Here is a 26,644-nt window from a genome sequence, read left to right on the forward strand (position 1 = left end):
GGATGTACAAAGATACTTCCTGTGGGGTTAGGAAACAGATGACAGCACACAAAGCCCTGCATTTATATGCACAGTTGTGTTTTGAATGTTAATTAATGGTGGTTTTTTAAAACTTCATAGCAGGTCAGTAGAGGGGTGAGCTCAGATAGTGTTTTCTGTCAGCAAATGAAAAAGGAAGAGAGTCATCTGCCCCTTCCTCTAGGGTGGGGGTTGTATCTATTTATTTGAAATGTTCTTAGTTGATCTTCAACTAAAAAAGGAAATTGTTATTTAATCTGTCAAGTGGTAATCTTCTCTTTCTCACTATATTTCCTTTGGACTATAAGCTATTTAATACAGTTAGAAATAACCTCATCCATCATAGCAATGTAGCCTTTTACTGTGTTTCGCTATATGGTGGTTTTATCGGCACTGGGCATGGGAAGGAGGTGAAGAGTAATATCCTCTTCAATTGAATTTGCAGACTGGAATGTGGGGAGGAGGAATGGCCTGTGCTGGACCCTGGTCATCAGCCTCCTGCTAATGACAAATGCTTTAATGACTGCAATGACCAGGTGCCAGGATGTGCCAAAGGCATGTTCAGTATTGTACTTGTAGACACAACCTGCATGTGGGCTTGCTCTGTGCTGACTTGATTTGATGCTTGAGAAGGAACATACTCTCTACCTCTCTCTGGTTTGGGGAAGAAAATACATATATTGAGTGAGAAAATACATATTCTGACGTGAGAAAGTCAAGCTGGAGTGGATTGCAAGGTGAGAGCGGGTGTCAGGTGTTATCATGGATAAATAAAAGTATTTCTTACCTTGTGGTGATTTGTTCATATGGCCTTGCTGTTAAAAATAATAATTTTGCCTTCTGATGTCATTTTCAGCAGCACATCATTTTTTCCTGCTGTTTCCCATAAAAGCAGTGATGGATATTCAGATGTGGCCTGATGTGCACACAGGTAATTTGAACAGGCGTAATTTTAAACTCAGGTTTTGTAAAGAGTAATGTGGCATCACTTTTCTGAAAGGAAAGCTGATAATTGTCAAATATTTAAAAATTAGCAGTGAAATTGTAGTTGGCAAGGCCTTGTGGCAGCGATTTTTTTTTCTTGTTGCTTATGCCAGTCTAGAATATGAGAATATGAGTCTAGAATATTTTTTCCTTAGAATATGATGGTAAGGGCTTGGACGACTTCTATAGCATTGCAGTGTTAGAAGAGCTGGGCTATATCCGCTGTGGGGGTGTTTCTGCGGCCACTGGAGCACAAGCTAGCATGGATACCTCTGCTCTTTGTTCAGAAAGTTTGATTTAGCCTAAAACCCAATCTGCCATGTGGTTAGGCCTAAAACCCAATCTGTGTAAGAGTAGAAAAACTGTTACTGTGCAGATTAACTATCTAGTTGCTCTTCAGTAATGCTTGAGAAGGAACATACTCTCTACCTCTCTCTGTTTGGTTTGGGGAAGAAAATACCTATATTTTTTTAAAGTTAGAATATTACATGTTAAAACATAAGCCTTGTTTAATAGTAAATGATATGTTTACAAACTCAGAACCTTGATGCCACAACCAATAAAACAATTTCAACTCCAGAATTCTCCTATTCATGTTCATGTTTTCTCTTAGCCAGATAATCCCAGTGCAGTCATACTACGGATGCATTTAGTTGTGATAATTAGATTCAGTTGAATTCTATTTTATAATTTTCTTGATTTTTCCCAGCTTTACAAGGTGCTCCTTGCTGATTGGTTTTTCATAAACAATGATCAGTACTGGTGTAAGTCCTAAAGCTGGAGTACATGTGTCATGCTTCCTAAATACACCCATTCCAGGCAATCACTCATTTTGCTTTTTCTCATCTCCTCAAGTCAATGCTATCACTCAGGCTTCTGCACTTTCTGAATCTGTTGGTTTTCGGGTTTTTTTCCCCTTCCTCAGTAACAGTGGCAGCGGCAACAACTTCTTCATGTAGCAGTTTCACAGACATTCTGCACCAAAACAGTGTTTTGCAAAACTAGAGGGAGGCAACAGGCTGGTCCAGCAGTTTGTCCCTGGAATATTGATATACCTAGAATTCTGGAAAGTGGTGGTGGGGACTGAATTCAGATAATGATGATAAAGTCGGGAAATTCTCTGCACAACACAGATATACAAGAGGGGGATTTTTGCATAGAAGAGCTTTTTAGGGTTGTTTGTTGGTGGGTTTGGGTTTTTTTTTCCCGTCTGACTGAAAATGCCTGTAAATCCCCTGCAGAGTCTGGAATGTAGGCTCTGCTCCCTTGCCATCCTTTTATCATTCTGCTAGGTATGCAACTTTGGAGGTCTCAGCCATAGAAAATCTTCTCAAAGTTTTTTTCTCTGTTGCATAATACATCCAAATCTTGCTGAAAGCATGGAGTTCGGCATGTCTGTTGCAACAATAGCTTAGTTACAGTCCAGCTGAGAATAAAACTAGTATTTTAAAAGACTTTAGAGAATACTACCTTGCACCCATGACGGCTTTGTATTGCCAGGTGTTTAAAAAAAACCTGTGAGTAAAAGAATACAGGGGTTTTTCCATTGCAGGGTTTTTTGCCTTCTGTTACTCTGTTCTGCAGTACGTGGTGAAGCTGCATACGTTTGTGCTAGTGAAATCATCAAGTGGATGTTCTTGGAAAGTAAATGAGAATATGTTGTTAACATGATGAAATCGGTAATTGAATTTGTATCCGTATTAGCAAACTTTTCCTCCACTGTTAAGTCAATTGCACTGAGTAGTTATCCAGTACAGTGTCTCACTCTTAAGATGTAAAAATGAAACTTGGTAATGAAAAGAGAAAGTTCGTTACCGCAGGAAATTTGGCATGGGTGCGCTTTACCTCCAGCAACATAGTGTGAGGGCTGACTGCTTGTCCGGGGTTGTGGATTCAAATTCCTTCACAACCTCGATTGTTTTCTTAAAGCTATCTGTGTACTGTGGTGATCCTAAACAAGTTCAAAGAGATAATCCAAATTCTGCATCTTAACTCTACGTTGTTACACATGATGCATCAGCAATGCACAAAGTAAACAGTAATACAGAAATTGACCATCATCCCCAAAAAACATCTAAAAAGAAGTCTGAAGCCCTTTGTTGTCTCTCCTGACTTTGGTCTTTATTCAGCATTCATCAAGCACGTATTGAGTGCACCTGCAAAGCAGCTCAGTGAATGTGTTAGGTCATAAGCTGTGCTGCCACTATAAGTTGGAGATATTCCCTCAATTAGATATATAGACAGTGCAGTAGTTTGAGCAGAGGGATACACATTCACACACACAGCTTTTTAGGTTTTCCTTCCTTGGAAAAAGAAGATCTTAAAAGATCTAGAGTTGGGATGACTCCTGATGCTGTTTCTGCAACTTCCATGGTTTTCTTGCTTCAGCGACAAGAAGTTGCAAGGCATAGTTTGTGAAGGTCTTTGAGACGATGCTCAGTTAAATGGGAAGTACACTGTAGTAAGAGTTTTAATTATATAAATAGTGTATTTTGAAAATGTTACCTGTATCTGTTTGCCTGTTCACTGTTGCTGACCCTTTTTACTTCATTCTTTACGACTTTTTTGATAACCTTCAGAAAGTTATATTCACGGTCATACTTGGAAGCAGCGCTGCAGATTTTGATTTATATGGATTTCTATTGTGCAGACAAATATAGGAGAAGACAGTTTTATTTCACATTAAGATGCCCTGACTGCTCCATTTTTTATCCCAGGTTCCTTGAAGTGAAGCAGTAGCACTTTCTAAATTTGAGAACTAAATGCAAAATATTTTGTCAACAGTGATCTGACCTTTGATGTACCTGGTTCTGAACATAACTCTCTGTCAGATCTTTCAAATGCATTCAGATATAGTACTTCATTTGCTTTCAGGCTTAAGAGTGGAGAAAGCAGCTCTCAACTGAGACGGTGAATGAGATATATTTCCCTGGGCTTGTAAGCAAACCTATAGGTTGACACATCTGTAGTCATACCAAATTACTGTAGACTTCCTTTATTTCAGCAGCAGGCAGTAAACTTTCCTTCTCCCCACCCCCATTATTTATAGGAAAACCTTAAGGATAATGATTACGTAGCGGTAAGGGAGTGTTTCTATTTCATCAGTTTACTTGTCACTGATTCTTTCTCCACCCTGAACAGCAGCATACCTGAGAATTAATGTCCAAAAAGTTAGTTTTACTATCTCTTTTCCTGTTTGCTGTAAAAGAGAGAGGCTACAGCTGACAATCAGAACCGCAGTTTTGAAAAGCAGGATCATCCACTTGGTCATCTAGGAAAAGAGTGAGAATGGGAAGAGGTCATTCAAGAGCTGAGTGGCTTTCCCACTGGCATAGTGTGAGGGAAGCTTGGTTTAGTGCTTTTCAAAACCAGACTTACTGAGTTGTCTTGCTCTCACATTTGGTGCTTAATTTGTATATTGTGCATAACGTAGGCCAGATCTTGCCCTGAGCCAGAGCAGAGACCTTTACAGGTGCAGCTTTGAACATATCATTTAAAATTATACCATTACGCGTTGCTGTCATGATGGTTAGTTGTGTTGCATCCATAGCCATTTGTGCTCGCCAAAGCAATACAGCAGGGCAATATGAAGTCAAGTGGCTGCTTCTGAACGAGCTTTCCTCAAAACGCCTTCAGACTGTTCCTATACCTTTGAAGTTTCTCCATCTCCTGGTGACAGCCTGGCTGTGCTATGGTGTCAGGTTGTCTGGTGGGCAGCCTTGAGGTTGGTCTCCAGAGCTGGTATGGTAGCAGCAGGACACCAGCCACCTCAATAGATCTTACAAACTACATGATCTGAAGAGGGTGATCTTTAATATATCTCTTCTTTTCTAATACCTGAATTTTAGTGCAAAATGCAAAATTCCTAAATAAATAGAAGATTGAAGTAATCATTCTTAACCAAAACTCTTCAGGTAGTCTCATCTGCATGAGATGGTGATAACCATCAGGTAGTCTAATACAGGCTTCTCATCTATATTCTTTTCAGAATGTAGCAGTAGCTCAAACTGAGCCATTTATTTCATAAAATCTTCAAATAACTGAAGCTTAAAGGCTTGATAAAAACTGGGAGTCAGAGCACTGTTCCTACTGCCTTTTTTCTTATGCCATCTTTCACAAAAAGTAAGTTTCTGAAACGCAAATTTTTTTAAACTCACGTCTCATCTTGATTGAAATAGCGACTCAAGGAGAGAAAGATGATTGCAGTATGTATTCTTTTAAATCCAGGTTATGTAAATTACTGAACTTAACGAGGCTTCACACTGCCCAAGGGTGTTCACTATGCATTTCTAACCCTTTCTGTGCCTGTAAAGATCATCTCTTCCCTTTTGTTTTTTCTTGCTTCTTTTCCTGTATCTTGAAGATCCAAGGAGTACTGCAAAGCTGGCCCTGGACTATCAGCCTATCAGATGGTAGGATGCCTGTGCAGGAGTACTGAAGCAGAAGTGTGGCATGTAGCTACTGCGTTATCAGTAGTTTGAATCTAGGAGCATAACACAAGGAGAACTGGGAGAAATTCACCCCTTGCTAGTTTGTAAAAAGGAAAGAGATGGTAGGTCAGAGTTACCCTCTTCTTTGCCTGAAGGAAATCTTTATAGTCCATAAATATACTATTGTGTCATCTTTGAGATACTGTAGAATAATGCATAGATCATCTGAAAACTTTCTTTTTTTTTTCATTTCTTTTTGTTTGGCAGTGAATAGTTTTCAAATGTGTGAGTTCCAGTGCAAGAAAGCTTGAGCTAATCAAATGCTGAGAGCTGTGTTAGAACTGCCTGCAGCTGTTCATATTCAGAATTTCAATTTGCATTTAATAGGGTATCGTATTAATGTATCTGTCAGTTCTACTCAGAACTTTCCTTACTAATTTAATTAATTCGCTTCAGCTCAGCTTTTCCCCCCAGATCTGCAGTTCTCCCAAGATGATTATCAGCCCATTTAAATCAGAATAGTGATGTGCAATAGACATATTTTCATTCAATGTAGCAATCTAACCTGTCAGAAACCAGGTTTTTATATATATTTGAGATTAATAAAGGTGACTTCAAATTGCTGTTTGGCAGAGCACATAAGTGGAAATATGTAGATTAAGGAAGTGTTCCTACATCTGTATTTTGCCATGGTTTTATTTTCCTTTTACCCACCATTTACAAGATTATACACCTTTGCCATTTTTGTGTTTGTATTCATGACATTCCACCAACGTTGCTTATAAAGTGTGGAACAAGAAAAGATGGGCCATTTTCATGCAACTCTTAATGTTTCACAATTTTACACTTCAGACTTCTGGATTACCCGGCATCAACAAGGAGCTCCAGTTTATTGACTGTAGTCTCGTGTGTGTGTATACAGACACACATGCATGAAAATAAATTTTAGAGAGATGATAAGGCTGCACAGTTTATTACATGGGAAACTGTGCTCTGGGGTATGGCCGTGGCCCAGAAAGCAGACATAGTCTGGTTTGTTTTGAGCCAGGGCATGATCTCATTGCAAACCGAGTTTTTCTAACTCTGGAGCCGTTAAGCTGGAAAGAAATGGGTATTGCATTTATGCACACCTGAGTTTTTTCTAGAATGTATTTAAGATGCATAGAATTTTACAGAAGCAACATATTTCTAACACAATATTTTGCTGGAGCTGCATGTCCTTCCTGTAAGGGATGGAGACTCATCTTCTGAAGATGGTGTTGCCAGACTTTTTTTTTTAATTGAAAAATAATTTCTTCTGTAGCCTCGTTTTTTGGAAAAGCTGAAGTGTTTTCTCAAACTTCAACCAACCAACCAAAGATACCAAACAAAAAACGTTTTTCTGAGAAAAGTCCTTGTCATGGAAATCCTCTGTTGAAATAACGAAAGGTTGGCAAAGTTTTAAGCACCAGAAAGCATTGCCAAAAATCCCCACTAACTCCTCTCGTAATCTGATTTTTCATGTTGTTGATTGGTCTTTTATTGTCTAAGGAATGTTCAGCTGGCCATACTTGATCATGTCCCAAGGAAAAGAAAAAAACCCCAGTATGCTGCATAAAAGAGATGAGGACTTTGTCCCAGTATGCTGGAGGAAGGAGTAAACACATCAAGCTTCCCTCTTGTATTTGTTTTGGATTGCTGCAGTGGTTATTAGCTGGGACAGGACTCTGAATTGAGCTCTCTGTGTGCATAAGGTCAAAGTTCTGCCAGCTCCCAGTCTGTTCCCTGGCTGTCCTGTGTCCTTCGACTGTTTTGTGTCAGAGTTGGAGGTAAAGGGTCAGAGTCTTAGCTAAAATAGCATCACTCCTTTGGAAGTTCTGGGATAGTGTTTCAGAAGGAGGGCCTGGGTAATACCTGCAGCCTGCTTAGACAGCCAGCAAGCCTAAGGAGATGAGTGGAGATACTGACCTGAGAAGCCTCATTCCAAAGAGGAGGCTGAGGAGGAACTTGACTTTTATGAATTTCTGTTTACAAAAGAGACACTTCATGACCTGAGGAATTTTTCAGTCGAGCACAAGAGAGGTTCAAGAACTAGCCCACAAGCTCACCATTCATGCTGCAAGATCAAATCAGTGAATGTTAACTACGACAAAATTAACCATAAAACGAGATGGACCATGTTTTGAATCAATGAAAGCAGCTAAATAATGAAAAAACACAGTGTTCTTCTTAACTGAATTGAAATAAGGCCAAGTGAATATTTTTGTGTTAAAATGCTATCAACAGTTGCTGTTTCCCATTTTATTTTTGTGGGGACTAAAAGAACAGCTGGGAAGGAGCACTAATGGATTTCACTGTGTGATTTTAATGCAGGTGTGAAATATTAATAATGTAAATACAGATAATTGCAGAGGGTGGCCATCACATGTCATAACTTTTCAGTCACCACTAAAACCTGGCAAAGAGCTGGTGCAAAAGTCAGAATATAGGCAGAAAGCAAGTCCTCTATCCTGGCTGATTGCAGGCTGGTGCAGGAGCATTGAGGGGAAAGCCCGGGGACTGTGTTTATTCAGATCTGATAGCTCTCAAAACAACAATCCTAAAGATTAGATTTTGGGCATCTAAACCACATGTTTCTGTGGGAGTGAGATGCCTGAATCTTTGTAAAAACCACATTTAAAATTATTGTGGCTGCACTTCTAGTGAAGGCTCTGAATCATAGCTTTGGAGGGTATCTATTTTTGTCTTTTGTCCATGGGACCAGTTTTACCTAGTATTGGAAAATTTATCACTGGATGAGTAGAACAAAATTTGTCAGTAACTTTTAAATAAAGTTTACCTACAAAAGCTTTTAAGATCTTTTTAATTTCATTGTTGCAGGTTTGGTTCTGATGAGTTGAAAAAACAGTTTCTCGTACTAACTGTATCTGGAGATTTTTTGGCTTGCTGGGAATCATTGAAGCTGGAGCTAGGTCAGAGGTCACAAGTAAGTTAACCTAGCAAATTGTCAATTTTAGACAGCCTGGTATTTTAATGGAAAGAATCTGGTTTCCCTGAGCCTTCCCTTTGCCACTATCATTTGTAAGAAATATAAAGGAAGGAAAGTCTGGTCTGGTGAGGGCAAAAAGTAATATTCCAGGAGCAGTAATGCATGTCTCTGATGCATCCAAAAGCAATCACATTGAATGAATTTGTCAGTGAATCAATAGCTATAACTCTGTCTAGGCTGAGCACCACAGATTAATATGCAGCTGTCACTGTGACCCTGGATTCCTCCTGGTGTTCGTCCTGCTACTGCCTTCCCTGTTCCGTCCCAGCTCACCACTGACAGGGAGCACTCCAGCACCTCCTGTAGTTGTACAGCCACTGCCAGTTGTGCAAATCTGCAGATGAACCTACCTGACAGGGGCTGTGGCCTATCCAACTGTACTAATCAGGCATGCACTTAAACCAGACCTCTCTACCGAACATGGGCAAATTACAGAGCTAGTCCATTCTGAAAATGTTGGCATCACTTCCACAATGGATTCCTCTCACTCTTTCTTAATTCGCCTCAGCCCCTTGCATCATTTCCGTGCAGCAAAAATGTCTCTAAACTGATGATTTTTTTATTTCAAGCTAATGAAGAATTTGCCATGTCAAATCTATTAGCTTTGTGATTTAGTTACTTTGCATCCAACTATTTTTCTTGTTTTAGTGCAAGAATATGCTCAAAAACGTGGCAAATGAACCTATTATTCTAAAGTGCCTGAGGCAGTAGAAAATTTGAACAATCAAATGAAAACAGACATTAGAGAAAAAGTAAAAAAAAAAAATGGAGAAGTAAAAGATATCTCATTTGACTGTGAATCCTGGACTTCAAGGGAAGGGAAAAGGGAATGACGAGAAGCTACTTTTAGAGGTTTTGTTGTTGGTCACGGGATGGTTAAGTAGAACACATTGTGCTCTTAGATATTGCTGAGACATCATCATCCTGCAGACAAAATCGCTGAGTTTGACAGAAGTTTCCTGATCAGCAGAGTCCTCTGACCTTGACCAAATTGCTGTTGTTTTCTCAAGACAAACAGATAATTATTCAGTGTTAGAACAAGGGTGCAGCAGAGAGTTTTCAAGAGAGTTAATGGGGATAATGAAAGAATGGGACTATATCTTCCTGTGTGATCCACTGCTGTTTTCCTTTCTAGTTAATTGATTTGGGTCATAAGAAGAAGTCCATCATTTTTATAGACTTGTTTTTCATTAAAATAATTTGAAATTTGAATGTTGCTAAGGTAGAAATACAACATAGTTTATTTTAATTAATGCTCTCTAGTTTAATTAGATGATTATCAGAAGTTCCTAAATATTTTTTTTGGTGCAGTGTTCCAGATAATAAGTAACATACATAAATATTCTTTTAGCTGCATGTTTATCATCTAGTTTAATTGGTATGATACACTTGGATTAATACAGCTAAAGAAATCCACTAGGATTATCTGATGAACTCTGACTGCAGGATGAAATGATGACACTTTTCACCTGTCAGGGAAGATCTGATCCATGGTGTAAATCAAAAAACCACCTTACAATTCTTCTAAAAGATAATTAAATGGACAGCTTAGGCATGAGCAGCACTAGCTTATGTTCTGAGTAGCACTAGTTTGTGGAGAGAACGTATCATCTCCAGGTGGCCCAGCTTTAAAGTAGACTGAACTGTGTAGATGATAGTGCAGTAGTGTAGTGCAGTAGACTGCACTTGATACTTCCTTCAGTTTACCATGCTGTTGGGATATTTGTCTCACTTAGGTAAGTGAAGCGGTAGTAAAGCACAGCGACTTTCACCTGTGAGGCTTGGGGACACGCTTCTGCCATGTGAGTGGGTATATTTTAAACTGAAGAATGATACAGAGTAAGGTATCTCCAGCGTTTTCTTCTGCCAGTTCCAAAATTACTGAAGGTGATATGAACACAGAAGAAAAGAAAGTGTTTCTCTACGCGAGAAGTTAAAGGTACCAGGAATTAATTTATTCAAAATCCAATGGAACAAAAAAGACTGTTTAATATAAATTTTAAGTCAATTTGAAGGAACACTCGTTGGCTTTCAAATGTAGTTGTTCTACATCGTCCTGACTATGTACAACAAAACTAGCGGAGGTGACTTGAGAAACAGAATGGTACAGAACAGTTGATATAGAAAATGTCTTTCTTTAATTTCAGGATTCTTGGTACCACAAAGCATGTGGTTTTAATGTGTCGGTTTTAATGATTTTGTCTCATTCGGTCTCACTACTATCCTGCAATTTAGATAATGTTTTGCTGATAGTCTGTGGGGCATAGGTGGGAAGATACCATGGAAGACACTTTCTTCAAGTTATGTCTTCCAGGCAGCTACACCAAGTAACCGTGTTCATGTCTACTTCTTCAACACAGATATCTTGCCCCATTTTGTCTCAATAAAATCCAGTCTTTCTGCTTTTCTGAGTTTAGGTCTTTTTTGAGCATGAAAAACCAAAATTGCACATGGTGTTTATAATGGCACAAATAACTTCTCCAACGCTAATAGAAGTATTATCCTCTGACATGTAAAGTAACACAACATTTTGCTGGTTTGTGAATCATGTGATTAACTATGCAGATCATCTTAGTTAGCAGTTTGCTATTAAAACATTGTCAGATACAGCAATCATTCTTACCACATAGTGCCTAAGTACTTGTTACTTGTACTTGCCATGCTGCATTTGAAAACCCAGGATCATTCCTTTCCTGCTGGGTGATACCTCAGTTGTTGCTGATGTCTCCCAAATTCCATTAGTGCATTCCTATTCTTTTAAAGATCATTAATGGAAATATTCAATAGGCTTTGTCTGAAGGCTGACATCCAAGGAGGAGCTCCAATAGTACCCTCCCTGCACACCAGCGCTTCCTCTTTTAATGCGACCTGATGCAATTTCCCCTTTGCCAAGTTCCTTACTCACATTTCCACTTCTGTCCCAATTCTTATCTTTTCAAAATTTTAATTCATAGTTACCTAATAGCATCAATTTTAGTTTGCTTGGATCCAACAGGATTTTTCTGGTTTTGCTTTTCTCAAGAAAATCAATTTTTGTAATAAATAAATCAGGTTGGTTTTAAATAAGATAATAGTGGTAAATTAAATGATATTTTCTTTCCAAGTGTATTCTGAAAGTGTGTAGGTTGCCAAAACCAACAAGCTCTGTTTTCACTAACTTTAGTTTCTGTACAGTTTTTCCTGTAGATGTCTTCCTTTGTTAGCTATATTCTGAATCTTTTTGTAATCTCATGTGAAATACTTCTTTAGTTTTGAGGTGTCCTCTATATACCTCATGGTTTTTTTCTCATTCTTTTTTAATTTCTGTGGCTGAAACATTTTTGTTTGTGCCCTCAATCTTCTTTGATTTTGTTGGTTTTCAGCTGCGAGATTTAACTTAGTCTGACCTGTGGCAGTTCTTACTTTCTGACCTCCATCTGTAGCTTACTTTGATGATTAATCTCTTTCCTCTAGGCCATCTCCTGGTTTTTTGAAATGATTATTCATTCAGTTAGACTTGAAGCTATTTCATGCAAGTTTTGGGTTGGGTTTTCTTTTTTTCCTGTGCTGATGATGTAAATGCCAGATGTGTTTGTCATCTTTTACTTCAAGGATATGCGTTTGCTATCTTTGATCATAATATTGACCTTAAAAGTTGAAGCCAATCACGCCTTTTGTCAAATTTAGGCTGGACTCAAGAGCACAATGGAGAAGAAAGCTTGAGGCTCGAGTATGTTGTGATCTGAATGGTGAAGTGACCGATCCTGGTGCTGATATGGCACCAGCTGTTATCATACGGCTTTCAATGATAACTTGTGGTCTTTCCTAAAAGGGGCCCTCACAGCATGGTCTTTAAGTTGTTAAGTTATAGGCACTACAGGTCCAGTGGTGTGGATCTGACAAAAATGATGTATGGAGAGCATCCGCTGAAGTAGCCTTTTCCCAGAGCTATGCTCTATCAGTGAAAATATTTACAGTCAAATATTCAAAATTATCTTCACAGACATATCCCTGAGACTGAGTCCACTTGACATTAGTAAATTGTTAAGTAGGTTTTCAAAGCCTGATGTATTTTAGACATAAAACTTACTTACCGATTTGATAATTTTCCTTCTAATAAAAGTTAAAGAGAATAAACTCTTCATAAGTTGATTTTAAATATTTGTTTCTCAAGTGTTTGAAGCAAACTGTCAACCATCCCATCTGGGAGTACTTGAACATTCCCATTAGTAAGGCATTTGTTCTTTAATCTGTATTTGGGTGGTTAGTCCCCTGTGACGCCACGCTTGCCAGAACTGTTTACATTTGTGGTAACATCACAGTGCTCATTGTTCCTCTGCAGACCTTCCATGGGATCTCTATCTAATCTCCTCAGTAGCTGTTCCACAGAAAAGGGATGTGTGACGTAAATCACTGTGTATGCTTCCATCCTTTGCACTCTACTTTGGTACAGTGTCATATTTCTTATTCTGGCTCTTGTGTATCCATCATTTATTATTTCATCTCCATGTATATGATTGTCCAGTGTCTATGTCCATGTATTATGAGCATCAGTACTTTAGATTTCTTCAGTTTGTTGGCCTCCATTATTATACAGATTTCATATCAAGTCCCTTGGACAGACTTGGCATAGTCCTTTCATTGACTAAATAGCTATATGGCTACCACTTTTATCCATGTTAGTACTATCTCTTTCTCTTGCTGTTCATCATTATCTGATTGTAATTTCCTTTTAGCCATAGCTATACCCAGTATTCCCTTGTCTAAACAATTTTTTCACATAATTTTCCCCCAGTTCCTTCATTAATAAGACTTCTTTTCAGCCATGCTGACCTCAGTCCCAGTTTACCTTGTAAATGAAGATCAAATACTTGGTTTTGCTTTGGTTTGTGTTTAGAGCCTTCGGGAAGAAGGAAGATTGAGCTAGGTATATATGAAGGTATAACCAGCTGACTTAAATGTGTCTGTCCACTCCACTTGGTGTCCGACTACTACCTTCCAGATCTACTCCCTCCCTCAGTAGGTGGGCTCTTACCGATTTTATAGTCTCATTACATTTACAGGTGCTATTAGGAATGTGGTGGGGGTCTCTTATACCACCACCTACTTATAGCTAGATATCTGTTGGAGAGTCCTCCTCAGTTGGTGTTTTAGTTGAGTAAGTTCAATTGCAGGAGCTCTTTGGAAATTCTGCTGGAGTTTAAATAATAAGTAATGATTCACTCTTGTGTGTTGCAGCTAAGGCCTCTTGCAGTGCCATGTGAACACTCACACTGGATGAAAATAAGATTGGTTTTTTGCCAGGCAGTATGAATAGCAGGTGTTTAGAACTCCTTCATGTACAGACATTCTCAGCATTTAGACTTGGCCTTTTGAAAGTTTACTAGCTTTAGATATAGTACGCCATTCTGACCAAGAACATGCAGGAAGTGCGTGTACGTTTATCTTTATGCATACACAGATACTGAGGCTTATGTTTATTTAAGTCAGGACTCTGAAATTAATGGCCTCCTTAGTGACTAACATGCACAGAAACAGAAACATGTAATAGATCATCTCAGACTGAAATGTTTCTGGCCCAAAGTTTTGATGACCATATTTACTTAGGGAAAGTTTTCTGCTTTCATCCACCTAAAGGAGTGTGAGGGAAGAGGTCTGGTTTCCCTGGATTGCCTTCCAAGAGTTGTCCAGATGGGTCTGCCTTGTGCAGCCTGGAAGGGTTAGAGGACTTGGCGAGTATGAAGGGAGAACCAAATGTTAGTTGTCTGTCTGAGAGCAAGGAAGTGACTCTGCCTGTCACACAGGGATCAGCTTATCCCTCTTTCACAAGAGTAACCCCTCATTTCCTATGTTTTGAAATAGGTATCAAGACAACAGATGTGAGAAAAGGCAATGAATATGTCAAGGTGGTAAAATGCGGACTACATCTGGGTGCCAAGCAGACTGGATGTGAATAGTGGGAAACACCAGTGAAGGACCTCCCCATTAAAGTAAATCTCTCATATGTCTGCCAATGAATCCACCTGGTAATAACACAGAACTCTCGCTCTTATAATTTGATTTTGTTGGTGGCTTTGTTTATGCCAAATACAAGAAGGAAAGGTGTTTGACAGAAAGGACTCTGCCTGTAAATGCTCTTCTGAGTTAAGGGTTTCACTGTCATAAAAGTTGGTTCTGAGATGCATTTGCATACTTCCACAAAAACAAACAAAAAAAACCCCCAAAACCAGGGACAAGAAGAAATAAGAAAGAAGTTAAATATTTTGCAAATTTCAGCTTGTGACTCCCAAATAATTTTATATGGAGAGTTCTTTTCACAAAACATAAATTTATAAAAGTTTTTCGGATACAGTTGCATGGAAATATTTCATAACCCTCCGTGAGAATGAATAGACAAGTCAATGCCAAGAACAAAATTAATGCCTCAAAGAAATCATTAAAATAGAGGCAACTTTTTTTTTTTTAAAGTTATAACTCCAGTGTCTTTTAGTTCTGGGGAAGTTCCATAAAACTTTTATTTTGGCTTTCTGTCCCCAAAAAGCATGAAGATGCAAACAGTCTGCAAAACAAATAACATATCACTCTATTTACATAGATCTTCGCTACATATGAACTCTATGTAAAATGTTCTTAAACTATCTTACCTAAGTGATGTTGAATTCTTTCCTGTTTTTTATGAGGACTGGTGTACAGAATATATACTTTTTTTTTCAGTGAATGCAGAAGTATTTTTAAGCTTGCTGTCTTGTTTCTTCCAAAAATATTGAAAGTGTTTCTCAAACATGTGAAAATAAAAGGATAAAGAGTTTAGAGACTTTAAACTTGGGAAATACATGGGAAGTACCTCCCAAAACAATCTAAATCCATATGCCAACACCTGCCTCCCAGGAGCCCATGGGCAGCATCTGACTTCTTTAGGGTAGGTTTACTGACCAGCTGTATTGAATGCTAGAAGGTGGCAATGCTGTGGTGTGATTGTATTGTGTGGGTGGTCCTGATCTTCCTTTGATAATGGTCTGCCACCATTCAACCTGGTGGGCTTGCTGAAGGCAAGTGCTGGCATACTCAGCAGTGCTTTATGGTTGTGATCTGCAAAGGGATCTTTTTATCAGTGTGTTATTGTTATCAGTTTCAATTACAAAAAGAGTTTGAGAGTTAAATGTACACTGAAGTTAAAGCATCAAAGATCTTGGAAGCAGAAATTTGGTTTTGAAGAAGACTAGTAATTTGGATGAAGGTGCTGAAGAAATCCATTCTGTCTGAAGGGTGCAAGTTTCAGCTGAACAGTCCACATGGTGCCTGTTCCTGCAGTACTCTGCAGACCTGGCAGCAATAATGCGCTGTATGCATGAAAGACATTGTTCAGAGAGGATACAGGTAAGGTTATGTTGACAGGGACCTTTTGCAGTTCTCAGGCTGAGGACAAAACCCAGGCCTCCAATGTTGCAAAAGAGACTAATGGGAAATACTTAAGGGATTGTCTTGTAAGTGAATTTCGGTATGGAGTAAGTCAAGCGAGTGAATGAGTTGCCTTGGGAATTAAGCAAGTTCCAAGCAGGTTGTGAGTTTCTACAACCTCTGCTCATGCAAAACAGGCTTTGAATGGGACCTCACAGAAGATGAACCTTCACTAGTTGTTGACTTTGTCCTTATTGGTAAGTGATGAGCGAACATGTAACTCAGAGCCAGAATCTCCCTGAATTTCCAGGTAAACTCACTCATCAGCATTCGACATGAAGCCATCTATATCCTCTTTGTGATTTTTCATGAAATGGTCAGAATCCAAATGCAATAATACTGCTCCGAGATCAGTTTTCCAAAAACAGCAAAGCAGCCAACCCACTTTTAGAGGCAGATACAATATACAGAAATTGACTCACAGACTTTCAGCTACTTTGCTTATTCCAAAAAGACACGCAGTGAGTCACTGTAACTTTGAGGGGTGTGTTGTTGGGTTACACAGCCTATACACAGACCTTCTTTACCTAAGGTAAATAGATTTTGAGTAGAAAAATTGCCTGAGTCACCTGAAGCTGATCCGCAAAACTGTAGAAGTCTTTCTAGAAACAAAAACTGCCAAGTGTATATACTCTAATTCTGTGTGATACAAATATTGACCTCTAACGGGGTCACTGTACCAACACTGGTGACCTTTTGAAATGAAGTATCAAGACATTTGATTGTGCTTAGTGGGTGGGTCAGAAGTGAGATTTTTCAGGAAGACAAAGACGAAAAATACAAAAAAGGCTGCTATTTGACACAGATGTGAGGAGGAAGCTCCAACTGTTTTGATACATCCTACGGATGTCTGTCTGCCAAAGATTGTGCTCCTTGGAGGGCAGCACACCAAGATAGTACGGGAAGTGTCTGCAGGACATCATCGAATGATGTACTACATGATGCACTATCAAGCATCTGTAGATGTATGTGTGACAAAGCTCAAGAATGAGTGTGTGATGCCTGACTAACTGCTACAGTCACCAGCCTGTGTCAGGGTAAGGAAGGGATCCACAGGGCAGCGATAACTCATTCCTTGCTGGCAGCTGGAAGGACATGGGAAATTAGTCCGGCATTTTTCACAAAAATCTTTATTGTTTCATACTTGTATAATATGGTGATCAAAAAATGTTCCAAGTCTGAAAGCAAACTATTAACTTCAACAACAGGTAGTTTATTGGAGACATAAAGTAGGAATTGCTCTTTCTAATTTTAGGTGCGTACAGTGTCTGCTCTGGTGTGAAACAATTCATGGTTTAGATTTGACAGACACTGCTGAATACATTTCTCATAAAGGGAATTTGGATAAGGGTGGTGTGGATTCACAGTTAGATACCCAAATGAGGTGAATACTCCTCTTCTTAACAATGTCTTTAAAAAAAGGCTGAATTTCTCATATGATGAAAGATAATCAAACAAGTCATAAAGTGTCTGTGTATAAGATATATAGACAAACAGCTTGCGGCCCTCATCTGGTGACTACGTGTATGCTAGGTTTGTCCTCTGAGTCCTCAGATAGTGCTAGGGTAGATGGCAAGGAGGGAGATAATAAAGAGAAGGGCATCCAGGAAAGTGGGAGAACTTGTTTCTCAGGTTGCCATTTATAATATGCCTCTTTCAATTTGTAATGGCACTAAATGGTGTCAGGACTGCCTTTCCCTCAAGACAGAATATAGGAAATAAAAGAGTTTGTCAGAAGACTGGAGGAGAGGGAGAAAATAAAATACCAAAGATGCCTGGAAAGAACTGCTCAGGAAGATATAGCAATCTGTCTTAGTGTTACTAGTGCAAGTAGCAAAAATGGCTCTGTTAGAGTGATTTTAGTAAGTCAGGCACTTGGCCTCGCAAGATTGAGATCTGTGTGTTATTGGATGCCTTGTGATTTACTGAATACAGACAAATTCCAGTAGTTATCTGGGCAGATGATTTCTACTGCTGCTGGTAATTTTTTGTATATAGTACCTGTCATGAAGAGAATGAAGACAATGAAACTAAGTAAAGGAAGATTTTGATGCCCATATTGTAGCCGAAGAGATGATTATGTATCACTGTTTTAAAAAAAGGAGAAAATATAAACGTATGTGCTAGCAACAGAGAGGGCACTACACGAGGGTGATGCAGTTTGGCCTCCTGAATGAGAAACATGAATTCATCTAAGAGCAAGTGAAATGGGTAAGGCAAAACAAAGGGGGAATGTTGTTGGGTTCAGGAAACTTGAACACACAATCTGGAAGAAGTACGGAGAGGAAGAATTAACACATTTAACTCCTCTAACCAACCCTGTAAGAGCTTTCTTCACAAGTTGTTGTTGTATGCAGATCTGGGCAAGTACACAACAAGATTGATTGAGCAATATAAAAAGCTGGCAGCGGTTGTACTTTTTCCAGCAGAGTCCTTCATAAACCTCTTAGTAACAAGAGCAATAAACACATCTTCATATGGGTGAGGAGCAGTGATTGCATAAAACCATCTGGAAGTAGACTGAAAGACATGATCTCTGAGACTCTCAAAGAAATAAACTGGTAATGTTCCAATGGGAAGAGATTTTCCAGAAATCACTTGGGCCTGTAAATGGTTCAGTGTGTGTTTAGCTCTGATTTTAATACAGAAACTAACCACAAGTGCTTTTTTGGCATGACTGGGTGCAAATTGCTGGACAATTTTCAATCCAAGAGTAAAAAATTTTTATGCAGCTGTCCTGATTTTCTTCCTGCTTTGAGCACTTATCAAAGCAAGTATTCCTAACACACAATCTGTTTACAGATTGGCTGGTGGAGAAAAATCCTGAGTGGAAGGTGTGGAAGTCTGAGAGCAGTCATGGCATTTGGAAATAGCATCAGTATTTAATCTCTGTGGAGAGATGAAACTTACCATAAGCTTATTCAATGCAGCCACTAAGAGTGAATTTGAAGGGAATGACTGCCAACTTCTTCTGCCTGCAAAACCAAAATAATTTCCACATAGCTGAAGGCCTCCTGTCAGTAGAAGTTGAGATGTCTATATTAGCTCAGAAAGAGATGTTCACTGAAAGCCATGAAGGATAGCAAGGTATAAACAAGTACAGAGAAGGGACCACAACAATCTGTGCGGTGACCAACTCCTACTAAGCTGCATTAAGAGAGCAGTCGAGGATCAAAATAAAACAGAATAAAGAGAAAAATATTACCAGAATACCTCCTTATTACAAAACTGATTAGAATACCATGTATGTGGGTATTAAAATATTTGATTGTTTACAAAGATATATATGCTGATTTGGGAGGAATCTTTTCCTATGTATATTGACTTGGCAGAGATAATCAACATGTTTTGCACAAATCCGCATACCTCGTTGTTGGCCTCAGTTTACCTATGAAACATTCTTCCCCACTATTCACATTAGCCCCAGAGCAAAGAGGTAAAAACTGACGACAGGGGGATTGCCACAAAAAGTCACTGATGTCTGTTAACCTCTCACAGCACAGTGGTAAGCCATACTTGCATCCAAACAACAGCAAGAAAAATTGGTAGCTAGGGAAAAACAAAAGTCCTACCTGGTGTGACTAGGTAGCTGAAGTCTTAACGTGGCCAAGCCTGAAGGAACGAGGTTCACCTCCAACAGACCATTGCCCATGGGGTCAGAGTTGCTGCTTGTAGGGAGGTCTGTGGGGAAGTAAACCCTCTTCACAAGCACATCCACATGAAAACTCAAGAGTAAGGAATTTTGATCATTATGAACCCTTCTACAACTACTTAGATGAACTAAAGCGTATTTTTTTAGGCCATCATAAAATACACAGTTTTAAAAAAATTGGAGTTGATGTGGAGTTGTTGGATGTTTGTAGCAGTTGTGAATTTGAGTCTAACTTTTTATTATGGGGAAAAAGTGGTGCGGTGTGATTATAAACTCTCTCTTCTACTGGTACCAGAAAAAGACAGGATAGGCTTAGGAGGGGGAGGATAAATGTGGAAGAGAGAGGAGAGAGGATTCCCAGGAGGATAAATTCTCTAGCTGCAGCTTAAAGCACAACTCTCTTTTAGTCATTATTATATATTTCTCCACCATTTCACAGCAGTGCGGGCACTCAGCAAGTACTGCTAAATTGAATTCCAGCGCTGTATTATAGTGCACTAAAAATCAAACATCAGCAAATGAATATTGCATTATTTCAAGACCTGCATGAGGTAAGATTATCGCTACTAGTAAACAATTATTATTTGGGACATAATGAAATGTGGGACCTTTACCAATGCAATTTTTGATTTGCTAATTAAATAAAAGGGTAAAACTCTTAAAAATATGATGTAGGCCATTTCACTATTAAATTCCAGAATACTGCTATGTTTTTCCTAAAGCTTCACTGTAGTCTTAGTGCTTACCCTCACATCTGCCAACTTTGCTTTTTTTAAATGCTTTACTTGTACATGGCGCTTTTAATTTTTGTGGCCTTTCCAATACTCCTTTTTCTTCAGGGATTCATGTTGCTAAAAAATAGAAAACTGGCCATGAGGTCATCGGATACAACTCAGGTCTTTTTTTGAAGACATAAGAGTCTCCAGCAAAAACCTCATCAGTGAGGAAGGAAAGAGTTTTACATATCAGATGTTGCAATTCCAAGAAGAGTGGCTGTGGGGACTAGACACCGGTAAGTCATCATTCGTCCTTCTGGGGCTGGGCAGGGACACAAGGGTCACCCTTCGCATGACTTACAGCACTTTCTTTTTATTGTAAACTGCAATGACCTCTTACGATCAGTTTTTGAAATCTGTGATAGCCTGGGTAGAGAGACCCTTCCCTTTCTGTAGGAAAACTTGAAATAGAAAATATTTTGTGAGGCATCACAAAGGGTGGTTTTCTCTTGTTTCTTTTTCTTGGTGTTTTTCTGCTAGTAAGAAAACATGGCAACATATTATGTCTGCTACAAATCTAGTACAAAGGCTATCAGCACACTGGCATGAAATAGAAGGATGGTGATTTCTTGTAGTACAGTAAGATATGACGTTTACCCTCAATTTTAGAAAATTAACTTAGTGGCTGTGTAAAGAAGTGGCTCTAACACAGATGTAGGAGCTTTGTTTTGTGGATCTGTTTTACCTCTGTATGCTTTGGTACAGGACCAAATGCCTTTCCTCGAAGTGATGCTGTCCCAGAGTTCCTGTTAATCTGAATTCAGGCCATAGTCAAATCTGTGTATTTAAGTTATATGGATTCTGGATATTCCAGGTAGCCAGATCCAAGTCTGTATTGTCCATTTGCAGCCTACCAACCTCCCCCGCTCCACCCCACAGTGTTTGCTTCTTCAAATATATAATGTGGTTCACTGTAAGAAGATTGGTCCTCTTTAAATTTCAGGGCTGTGTCTATACTCACCATAGCCGTGTTCCTCTGCATACCCTGTCTGTTACTGTCTGTGTGTGGCTGGGGAACCGGGAACTCGCAGAAGTGATTTTCTGATTCAGTGACCAAATGAAGAATTGCTCCCCTTTGTGGGCTGATCCCAGATCAAATATTTTAGAGTTCAAATGCTTTAAAAAATCTTTGGTTTAGTCCAAAATTCTCAGTTCAGCCTCAGATAAATAGTAAATGTGAGAGTAGTTTTAGCAAAGGGCAAGAGGTTAGACTTGCAAGGGACGCCACTGCAGACTCAGACAGGGAGAAGACATGATCCTACTGTTGGCCCTGCTCTAATCACGGCATACACAGAGTATAAAGGATGTGAATTATGTATTTTTTCACCCAGTTTGAAGTCTAAGTTAAATAAAACAATCAGAAGCTCTGGGTTGCAGTGATACTCCCCAGACAGCACAGTAGCTCACGGTGTTAGTCACCGAAAAAGTGAAGTCAGGCAAAAGTGACGTGCATTGACAGCATCAAAACACAAAGCCTGGCAGGTTAGATCACTCCTGTCAAAACCACTGGCAGCTTGGTACTGTCCAGCCTTGCACAACTGCCTGGCAGTCACCGTGCTCTACCAGGAAGTGGGAAACCAGGATTCACTTCTTTTTGCCCAGAACAATAGAGAGGGAGCAGGCAAACCCTTGCTCTGGATGAGCAGTCTGGGAAGAGCACCTTTGCTTCCTGCACCTTGGCCATCAGGAAGGAAGAGCTTTGGAGCTCACCAAGGGAGAGGGAGCTGCCTCCTGCAGGGTGGTGCCCAGTGTGTTATACCTTGCTGGGCCCTCTGGTTTTGGTTTTATCCACTATCTGACATAAAATGCATGAAAGCCCTGGAAGCAGGGACAAGACCCATGGTTTGGGCCAAGCTGCAAAATTCAGAGGTAACCAGAAGGAAGCCAGGTGCTTGATGGATGATGCAGTTTGTTACAGCATAACATCTAGCTGTTGATTTCCGGTCCTGCAAATGGTTTTACATATGTTCCAGCACAAGTGTTTTGCTGAAGGCTCAGGTGTGCAAAACTATGTAATGCCTTCAATAGTTTTGTGACTAGAACTGCATATGAAATCCTAGTCCTTACTTCTGGCCCTCAGGAAGACATTTCTGTTCCTTCACACTTCATGACTATCCATGTGATGTTGCAAATCATCAGCCTTCTTTTAAACACTCTAGGGAACAGTCCTGGCATCCTTGCTTTCACCGCTTCCTAAATCCTGGAAGTAGCAGTTGACCGACATTCTTTTCTTTCCTTGCTTTTCGGATGTTGTCTTACTTTACTGTGGTTGGGGAACAGGGGGACAGGGGTGGGGATGGGGATTCGGGGTGGGGGGGAGGGGTGTGTTATCATGTATCTTTGGTATCGTGTGCTCCAGCCTTCTCTTTGTTTATTAATTATCTTCTTTTCAGCCACATTTCAGAACATGTGCGCAGTTTCCTTCCTTCTTCACCTTTTCTTTTTTCCCTTTTAAAATGACTTTTTAGTCAAACATTTAAAATGCAAATGCAAAACTAATTTCCTGGAGTTGCAAAATTTGGTCACAGGTGTGATCTTTCCTTCCAAGTGACACAGTATCAAAGGCACTGGTAAAAGTCACTGTGTTTCTTGCTTCATTGAAAGAGAAGAGCTGCCAGGTATCTCTCCCATTTTGTGCCACTTGGTAAACACCGTCTATTTGTGGACCTGTTGCGCTGATCACAGGAAAAGAATGTTGCTATGGCAAGAAAGCAAACAGGTTTTTCTGAGTTGCTTAACTTGGAGACAAAGAGGGAGTTCAGTGTGTTTGAAAGAGCAGAATGGCACTTTTCTAATGACTTCTATCTGCATCTGTAGTGTGTTTTATGAGCACCACTGAGTCATGGCCAGTAAACAGGATGACAGATCCTTTTGCATGGGCAACGTACATCCTTAAGAGACAGACTGCTCAGCTTGGAGCTCATTGTACATCAAACTAGAGAGCAATCAGCCACAATACAAGAAAAATATAATTTTCTTCTGTTTTGAGAGGAGACATAGCAAGGCAAAGTGTGTTCACAGTAAGCAGAAGTTTCAAGTGGCAATATGTAAGTTTGATGGAGGTACGAGGAAAACATTAATCTGCATCTGGCAACTTCAAATGCTTCCACAATTCTCAGCTTGCCCTAGAGTGACATTTCCTGCATGTGCTGTCAGTTGAAATCCATGGGGCCAAGCTTGTCTGAGGATGTGGAGAACATTATTTGACAAAAGAAAAAACAAATACGCAGGAGAAGAAAAGTTCAGAGAGACAATGAGTTTCACTGTTAAGAATGGTATTTCTCTGTACTTATTATGACTGTGCTGTTATTTTGTACAAGGCTGTTGTCAGTCATGGTATTCTTGACATGCTGCGTTGCACTGCTGTTTGCTGCAAAGCTAAGCTTTGCCATGTTACAGCTATGCTCATAGCTCTAAATACCTGTAATCATAGCATCACAGAATGGTTTGGGTTGAAAGAGACCTTTAAAGATCATCACATCCAATTCCTGTGCAGAGACATCTTTCACTAGATCAGGTTGCTTGAAGCCCTGTTCAGCCTGACCTTGAACACTTGTAATGATGTGGCATTCACAACTTCTCTGGGAAACCTGTTCCAGTGTCTCGCCAACATCATCATGAAGAATTTCTTAGAATTGTAGAATCATTTGGGCTGGAAAGAACCTTAAGGATCATCTACTTCCAACCCCAAAACATTCTTCCCTATGTTCAATCTAAACCTACCCTCTTTCAGTTTAAAACTGGTGCCCTTTGTCCTGTCACTACCAGCTCTGGTAAAAAGTCTCTCTCCATCTTTCTTACAAGTCCGTGTTATATATTGAAAGGCCTCCACAACATCTTCCTGGAGCCTTCTCTTCTCCAGGCTGAACAATCCCAACTTTCTCAGCCTTTCTTCGTAGCAGAGGTGTTCCAGCCCTCTGATCATTTTTGTGGCCCTCTTCTGCACCCACTCCAACAGGTCCGTGTCTTTTTTGTACTGTGTACTGTGGGTTCCAGAGCTGGATGCAGTACTCCAGGTGGGGTCTCGCCACCTCCCTTGACCTGGCAGCCATGCATCCATTATCTAGCCCAGGACTGTCTTTAGAAGATTTCTTCTGTTTATTTCTGTGTGCAAATGGCAGCTCCAGGAATAAGCAGAAGGGTGGTGATGGCAGCTAAGGAAATAAGAGCATGAATCAGCTGGGGCAGGAAGGAGGCAGTGAAATGGAGAGGCAGAGAGGCAGCACTTTTCTCAGGCCTCTCACTCCCAGCCCTGATGGATGGTGACAGCCTGAGCAGAGATGGGCCAAAGCCCCTTCATGATCTTCAGCCCTTTTGCAAGCAGGACCTAAATAGGTGCTGTTCTGTTCCTTCCCATCCCATTCTGCTCCTGCCTCCTCTTTGCTGTTTCCCATCTCTTCTTTCCCTGGTGCTGGATGGTAGGAACCACACAAGCCATGCTGGAGGACCTTGCTCTGACAGACCAACATAAGATGAATCTTTCACCCCTTCCACCTTCCTTCTGCTATCCTAGCACTGGCACGTACCATTTCTATCCCAGCAGCTTAGACTCAGCTGTATGCTTCCTGAAGATCAGCCTGAGGGTAAGGGACAAGAGGTGCCTAGACACTTACTCTTTCCTTAGCATCTCTCAAGCTGGAGATCATGGACTAGACATACAAGTGAAAAAGCTATTAGTGTTACACATGCTACAGTGTTGTGTTACATGGTTCTTTAGAAGAATAGGAAGTTCCTCCATACGTGAGACGTCCTTGAAAACAGTAATATATTTTCCTATCCTGAAAACCAGCATTAGGATGGCAGCGTAGTGTACTAACACAGAAGAAATGAGGACATTATTGTATATGCTCTTTTGAAAAATAAGCATTGAGCCTAGTAGTTTGAGAAAGGAGAAGAAAATTTTTAAAGAACGGTAAAAGTTGGTCACCTTACAGAATGTGGGGACACCACGTGAAAAATAGTGCTCCATGAAAGAGCTGGTGAATGATCGTGGCAGGTGGCAATTGGTGCATACAAGAGCAGCAGGATGAAGTTTAAATAGAGGTGATCTTGGAAGCGATGCAAAAAGGAATATGGAAGCACACCAGGGTCCTGTAAGGAACCATCGTGAGAGTAACTGAAAGGCGGGAAAACAGATTTTGTAGTAGTTCAGGACTTGGATGTACTTTGCATTTCAGATTCAGAATTTTGTGGTTTAGATTCTAAATGTAAATGGGTGTGGATACGCATATTTTGAAAAGAGAAAATGTGACCCTTCTCATATAGATGGATTTGTGAACTCTCCCTCGCTACTGTTTCCCATAGTGACATGAGTCTGCATTTGCCAAACAAAATTCTCCACAAATTTAGCACCCGCTGTTATCTTAACTAAGCCGCAAGAGACTGATAGCCTAGCCCTTCACTTCAAGGCTGGTTTGCCTTGGAAAAGAAACTTCTCCTGTCTTAACACAGAGTATCTAAGTTTTCTCAAAAAGTAGCAGCAAAGTCATTGGCTTGCTTTAAAGCAGTTAGCCATCTCTCTCACCTGTCTTCCAGCAGGATCCATTAGAAGCACTGTTTAGCATTTACTAAAAGTGACTTTGAAGCTTAATGTTCTTTCCTTCCCTTCTATGCTGGGATCTGATCACAGAATGCAGATGTAGTAAGTAGGCTGTTAGTGTTCCTTGATCTCTAAATAGGTGTCTGTCTTCCCCCATAAAGCTTCCTTGAATTTACATCTCTACAGCATTCCTCAGTGAGTGCACTGTCTGCCTTCAGATTTTCTTCAGGGACTGTAACAGACACAGGTAGCACGGAAAGGAGTTGCCACAAGCTTTTGCTAGGGTCCCAGATAAGACATTAAGGATAAAGTTTACATACTCATCATTACATACTACTCTCTATGACTCTCCTTCCCTCCTCCGCACCCCCTTCATTCTCCATCATGTTTTGGCTGTTTGGGTCTCGGAGGAAAAAGGGATAAAGAGGTCTTCGAAGTACAGGGAAATACCAGATTTTTTTTCAGAATTTAAACTGTACCCCAGACTGAGCATATGGAATAGTTTACTTCAGAAAACATAATGTATTGTTTGTACAATGTGAAAAAACATCTTTTTCAAGAAGAAAAGCAACAGATCTGGTTAAAACGACATCTTGTTCTGTGCTTTGTTTCTTCAAGTCCTGACGCTGCTGGAAACAGTAATAACACAAGAAGCTACTGACCACACTCACCAGCAGAAAGTGTTTGACCAGTCTGTCCTGCACAACCAAGCTGTACACTTCCACCTGGCCCAGCTGAGTTGGGAAAGTAGAAAACATCCACAGGTTTGAATATTAGTTA

General features: G+C 39.9%; 1 pseudogene; it reads left to right on the top strand.

The window, feature by feature from the left end:
* The first annotated feature begins 915 nt into the window (after positions 1-915).
* Positions 916-26,628, top strand: LOC104498032 (annotated as a pseudogene).
* Positions 26,629-26,644: the final 16 nt, after the last annotated feature.

The sequence above is a fragment of the Buceros rhinoceros genome, unplaced genomic scaffold (assembly GCF_000710305.1).
Source record: "Buceros rhinoceros silvestris isolate BGI_N320 unplaced genomic scaffold, ASM71030v1 scaffold12780, whole genome shotgun sequence".
Taxonomy (NCBI): domain Eukaryota; kingdom Metazoa; phylum Chordata; class Aves; order Bucerotiformes; family Bucerotidae; genus Buceros; species Buceros rhinoceros.